At 31.6% G+C, this 7,059-nt stretch overlaps 1 long non-coding RNA gene across 1 annotated transcript; it reads right to left on the bottom strand.

The window, feature by feature from the left end:
* Positions 1-2,993: 2,993 nt before the first annotated feature.
* On the bottom strand, positions 2,994-6,369 carry LOC117113176. The gene is made up of 2 exons (XR_004446159.1): positions 6,234-6,369; positions 2,994-5,754 (listed from the first exon to the last, which is right to left on the bottom strand). It is a non-coding gene; the product is annotated as an uncharacterized LOC117113176 (long non-coding RNA).
* Between the last annotated feature and the right edge of the window lie 690 nt (positions 6,370-7,059).

Here is a 7,059-nt window from a genome sequence, read left to right as displayed (position 1 = left end):
CTATTCTGGAACATGTAAAAATTGAAGGTGCTCTCAACATAATTATACAGTAATTGGCAAATGTTGAGGGCACTCTTTGAAGGCACACATGTTGAGGGGGCTATTTGGAGGCATGTATCATTCACAAAATATGGCCAAGATGTAGACTAGAATTATACCACCCTCTCTGTATATACTTAAGTAAGATAAGAACAATTCAAATTTTAGTTAACAAATCCTTCTGTATTTTGGTATATGATTCATTGATTTAAATTTATCATCAGTTGCCATGGAAATATGTTAACTAAGGTTCTCAATTTTTAAAGGGAATTTTTACCTAATTTTATGACTAAATTTAATGAAATGGAGTTTAAATTTGGTGAGACATTAATAGCAAATGCTGATGAGTTTCTGTGCCTCTGTATAAACTTTTCTATGTTAGCAACAATTTTGGTGCGTTTGAATGACGTGATTAAAAATAATCATTATGATTTTAAACTATTAATCTAACCTTAATTTTAAGGTTTTGAGACCAAAATAATTAATTATTAGTTAATGATTATAATTACATTGTATAAAGTTCTTTATCAATGTTCAACTGAAGATGGGCGGAGAAATTAATTATTTTTTTGTGCAAATGGATAAGTTTTAAGAAATTTTGTTTACTTAGTGGTCAATATTAATATTAAAAACAACAAGATTATACTTAAATTTCATCTCTTGTTACTTATTTAGGTCTTTTAAAAATGACTAAAATTCTGTGGTTTACTTCTTGTGTCCATGCGTTTTCTTAGAATAAAAAGTTGGTTGATTAAAAACATTGATATTTTATATGTAAGGTAGCAATCATACCCTCCAATTTTTTTTGTATCACTGAATGAATTTATTTTTCATGTAATGATTGTAGAGTAATGATGCTCAGCGAAGCAGATGTAAAAACTCTGTTAATGATGGATACTCCTACTAGTACCTTATGGGTAATTTAGTAGGCGTGCTGATGTTGATGCACTGACCTCTAAATGAAGTACGTATAGCAACAAATTTGCAAATAAAGTTGAAGGATAGATTTGTGCTACATTTAGATAATGCTTCACATAAGATAAATGTGTGATTTAGGGAAGGGAGAGGTGTTTACACCTTATCTTTCCTTTTCGTAAGTAACACTTTTTCTTCATCAGAAGACTTTGTTACTTAATTGTTCGTTTTGCTGGTGTTAAATTGTAAAGATTTGAAGTGACTGTGTTGTCTTAGATGTTAACAATTGTTGCAAGATGTTTAAGCTTTGCCAGGATGAGTAAAGATTTTTTCTATACTATTCCTAATTTGTTTCTATCAGTTTTGCTTTATAATTGGGAGATAACCGCCACCAGTGGACTACTATAAAGAACCATGTTATATCGTTGTGGAATATTTGAATTATATAATTCATGACAAGGTCTGAGGCCGGCGGTTACCTTGTATTTAGGTGCGAGTCATTAGGTGTTGTGAATCTGTTAGTAAGGTAATTAATTTTTTTTTAATTTTTTTTTTGAGAAATAATTGTATTTTTGGTAAGCATGGATGCAGTTTGTGCAGTGGTTTGCTAATTAGACTCTCGAATGTTGAGGTTGGGAGGATGCCGAATTTTCTTTGCTTCCTAGGGCAAAGCACTTTCCACACGCTCCACAATCTGTTGATTACTACGGCAGTATTATGGAATATTCAAATTACAAATGTAAAAAGGCTGAGCTTTTGCATTTTATCAAACATTTTATTTTTACAAACTCTATGCATGATATGTGTTAATTGTTTATTGTTGTTAAAAGTTTTAATTCAGAGCTAGCAAGAACAGTTATTTTGATATCTTAACCATGAAAATCAATCATCTTAGAGGCTTTAAATTTGCAATTATTGAGTTGTATATAGTAAATTATGCATTTATTGTTAATATCTATTAAGTGAAAATAGTTGTTTTGTTCATTAAAGACGTAACAGTTATTGACCAAATTCAAACCGCTGGATTTTTTTGTTCAATGTTGTAAAAATACAATATAGTTTGTTTTCTATATTATTTGTTTTATCACAGGCTGTAATGAGGAAATATATTTTCAGTATTTTTTATTAAAATTAAATGAATTGTTAGTCATTCTTTGAATTAAAAAAAAATACATTGGTATTCCTTGTTGAAAGAAGGATTAATGAATTTAGAAATGTTTTATGGATTGCATGATGGTTGTAAACAAACATGCTCAAATTTGAGGAAGTTTTGATTTATTAATATTTGATTACTAGCTGCATTGCCTAATAAGGCTAGGATGAAGTAAATACATAAATTTCTATTGTATCCATGGTGATGATACAAACAAATGTATGAGGATATTGTAGAAACAGCCAGCAACCATATACAGTGGCGGATCCAAGAATTTGAAATAAAAGGGGAGACCATGAGGGATTGGTGGATTCAGACTTCCTCATCCCCTCCATGGCTGTGGCAGGAGTACCTACGGACCATTATCCATGTTCAAAACTTAAATGTAGTGGGTCTGTGTTCTTTTAAATCTGGTTGTTGATTGCAGTATGGTGGAATGAAGCTATAGCCAGTCAGTAGTGGCAACAGGGGGTATTGGGGGCGGGGTTGTCGTAAATTTTCCTGTCCAAATAATGTTGGGACATGCTAAGCTATAAAATCTCCCCAAGATTTGTATCTCCCCTTCCCCCTCTCCCTCCCATTGGTTAGGATCCCCTGTTGCAAAATTCCTGGAGCCACAACTGTAGCTAGTTTAAGTCATCGAAAAGTAAAATGTTTGCATCCTGTCTGTTAGTAGATATGAAACAAATAAATAATTTCTGTTTGAGGAATCTAGGAAGAATATGTTTTCACTCCATGGATAGAATAGAATTATTTGCAATACTGAGCTTGCCTTTGTGAATTGAGTGGGCTGGGAGCAATGTATTAATAAATGTTACGATATTTGATTTGATCTTCAATAACCTTATTTCATCCAGTCTTCAATAATCAGAAAGAGTCGCATCGCTTTCACTTAGTCCAACTTTATTAAAATAGAGAACTGTAAAATTGACACACAATTATGGACTAGCAATGGAAATGCAGTGAAAACACAACTCCCATCTGTCAATAAACCTTGTATTAGTTACAGTCCATTTTGAAGAAAAAATGTTTTCCCTTATAACCTATATTTTCGAAGTTTAATTCAGCCTAATGAAAATAAACCAAGGAACGTATTTGTATGTAACCTCTAAATTACTATTAAGCTACCATTTTACACATAGGCACACTCTGAAGTGCTATAAAGTATAGAGGGCGCCATTGTCTCAGCAAGTTGAATTAAATCAGAACTTGCTCCCAGGTATGGTTTTCATGGGAACGACACCAACTTAATTAGCACACAACACTCCTCTACCAAATTGTTAGAGCCCATGTTTTTTTTGTTTTTTTTCTACATTGCATACTTTAAACTTGAATCAAAAATAGCACAAAACCACTCAATTCCAAGCTTTTAACATTTTTGGTCTCTTGGACATAGTACAAATAACTAGACATGTAAATCCACCTTCAAAATAGAACACAAATTGTCATTTCTACAATATATTATGTTCTCATTTCACTCGTTTAATTAAACACAAACATTTGGTGTGTAAGAAAACAAGAGAAAATAAAAGACAACATATTAAAATTTAAAAAAGAATATTCTAGCAAATTACAATAAATAAACTTCACTTAACACCACTACACCAAAATTACTATAGTGTATATACATAGTACATTTTTATTTAAAAAATTAAATATTTTCCTCCTGTTAATTGATTTTAAATTTGCTTTGAATAACTTTGCCTTGAATTAACGGCTGAACATCAACCTCATTTATAATTCATTTACATGAATAGAAATATAGTATTTTTCGTTAAACCTATAAACACAATAAACTTTTTTACCCTGGTAACAAATGAGGTACATTAAGTAACATTTAAATGACAAATCTTTCCCGGTAAAAGTGAATTCCTAGCAAAATTGAATCCAAGTTGCCTTGCTTTGCTAGCAGTTGATATGCGCCAAAATAATATCAAACTGCAAAAAAAAGCAAGCGGTAAAATAAAGAAGATATTATATCCTTGAAGATAAAAGGTGATGTCGAACTGGAGTACAGTATTCTTTTCTCCTGTATCAAATTTGTTGCAGAAATTCTTCGTATTTGGTATAATAATTTGGAATCTACGATTATTGTACTGCAAACTCTGTTTAGGAACACCAGCCCTGTTATAAAGCTATATCACATTGGCCATCACCAGAATATACCCATAACCCCTTTATCTCAACAACATACACGTTATCCTACAACTACCTGATACTCTTACATAATATAATAATCAAATTTGAAATAAAGAAATTTATTCGTTGGAATAAAACTGGCTTCTTTAGAAAATAAACATCAACCATTTTTAAACTATAAATTTCGTTAAAGTAATATTAAATTATAATTTGATATAGCAAATTAATAGCAATTTGCATAATAACCTTTAAAATTGTCAGTGAATCAAATTTGATAATCGGTACTAGCAATAACAAACAGCACCACAAATAATTTAAACTATCAGATTTTTAAGTTAATGTATTTTGCTTTTCTTTGAAATATTTTTTTTGATAGCTCTGGCAAGTGAAAGCCTGTTGAAAGTATATATGCAACAGCCGCTACAGTAAAAAAAAAAAGGCAATATAAAATTAAATTGCACTGGCACATCTAACCCATTATGCTAGTCTCTTGAGCAAGAATTAAAAAAATCAACACTGCCGAGAAATAATTGCAGGTACAAACATTTTTCTTTGAATTTTCTACTAAATATACAGAGATATTTTAATAGCACACAAACCTATCTACCTCTTGGGGCAAAAATGTACTCTTACCCTAAAAACAAAACTATCGCTTTGAATTCAATTCGAAATATGATTTAATTTTTAATGCATTTCAACATTAATTAGCACTTGGCCACTGGATTACCAAGCATAAATTTTAATAATTGCATTGTACCAAACAAGTTGAATCTAGAGCCAACTGATTAACCACACCAGTTACACTAGTTGCAACTGGGAAAAAACAGTTATAACTAGTTGCAAATGATTAACAAGATATAGCTAGTTGCAATAGTTAAACCAATTACAACTAGTTGCAGTTGTCAAAACCAGTTACAACAAGTTGCAACTGGTTAAAGCAAGTTTCAACTAGTTGCTATTGGTAACAACCAGTTGGAATTTGTAAATCAGTTACAATTGCTGCGCTAAAATCTCTAAACAAATTACAATTGCGGTGACAATAAGTAAACCAATGTTATAAATGGTAGACCAATCACAATTGCTTTTACAATTGGTACACCAGTTAGGCTATAACTGGCTAAAAGACAATCCAGTACTCTGTACCAGACAATGTCATCTTATTAAGCAGTCTCACATACAAACTTCACAAGTTGTCAAAAATTGTCTTAAATTTAAACTCTGTTCTATATTGGACGGCGATCAGCTTGCCAAAAGGTGGCTCGTATTAACACAGTAACAAGATATAAAAATGTGCCGGCCATCTCCAGGATGGATAGTCAGGCATGAGAAAAGGTGTAGATAACACAACTTGTTGGTGAACCATCAGTGGCAATTAACAATGGCATAGATTTCAAGTACTTTCAACAAGCTAGGGCTATTTACAATTGCCATAGCAACACAATGAATTACTGGAATAGAACTTGCGGTTGTCCTGGTGACTGGCGTATGGCTACCTCCAATCTCTTCGGCTGAAAAGATAGAAAAATACACAATTTAAAAATCAGAAAATAATTTTGTTGTGTAATTTTGGTTCATTTTGTTAGTAAATTAGGCAGTACACAGAGAGACTATCCCCCACTCTATTTTGAGCCAACTTGCCCAAGCCTAAATTTCACATCAATATTTTATATTTTTTTGAATTGTCAAAAAAAGTAATAATCTTTTATATTTATTCTTAATGTATATACTTCAGAGATTTGCAATTATAGAAGCTAAAGTATATTGTTTATTTTTCCAGTAGTATGCTGTCTTTATAGAACATAGATATATTTATTTCATGTATTTTTCCCTAAATAAGTGGAGGAACTTTTACAGTAATTCAGTTTGCTTTTGTTTATCCCATCTCTGATTTTAGGTTTGTTGTAATTTTTATTGTTTGTATTGCTATTGTTTTGTTTGATGAATAAACAAAAAAAAAAATTTAGATGAATATATACTGTGTACTTACTTCTCCCATATTAGCCTTAGCAAACTCGACACGAAGACCACCCCGATCACTGCTCCGCAACACAGCACCTTGCAATTGCGCAAAAGCTTGGCTAGCAAAGGCAATATTCTGAATGAAAAGCAGATTTGGAAAAAAGAAAATGAAAATATATCAAAATAGATATACATAATAATGTTTATAATAATGTTTCATTTCAATCCATATTTACTTTATTTATATAGTTTATATTTTTTGGAATCTACATCTCAAGCATCACAATGCCATTTGAGACAAACTTATTTTGAGTTTTGATTTACTATATATAATCTGTCTCTTATACACATCTACTGGCTTCTTTAGAAAATAAACATCAACCATTTTTAAACTATAAATTTCGTTAAAGTAATATTAAATTATAATTTGATATAGCAAATTAATAGCAATTTGCATAATAACCTTTAAAATTGTCAGTGAATCAAATTTGATAATCGGTACTAGCAATAACAAACAGCACCACAAATAATTTAAACTATCAGATTTTTAAGTTAATGTATTTTGCTTTTAGATGTGTATAAGAGACAGACCATATACAGTGGCGGATCCAAGAATTTGAAATAAAAGGGGAGACCATGAGGGATTGGTGGATTCAGACTTCCTCATCCCCTCCATGGCTGTGGCAGGAGTACCTACGGACCATTATCCATGTTCAAAACTTAAATGTAGTGGGTCTGTGTTCTTTTAAATCTGGTTGTTGATTGCAGTATGGTGGAATGAAGCTATAGCCAGTCAGTAGTGGCAACAGGGGGTATTGGGGGCGGGGTTGTCGTAAATTTTCCTGTCCAAATAA

This window comes from Anneissia japonica, unplaced genomic scaffold, assembly GCF_011630105.1.
Source record: "Anneissia japonica isolate Jap-2015-1 unplaced genomic scaffold, ASM1163010v1 scaffold93_len1081246_cov171, whole genome shotgun sequence".
Lineage (NCBI taxonomy): Eukaryota > Metazoa > Echinodermata > Crinoidea > Comatulida > Comatulidae > Anneissia > Anneissia japonica.
Note: the sequence above shows the minus strand (reverse complement) of the source record. Positions and strands in the feature narration are given on the sequence as shown.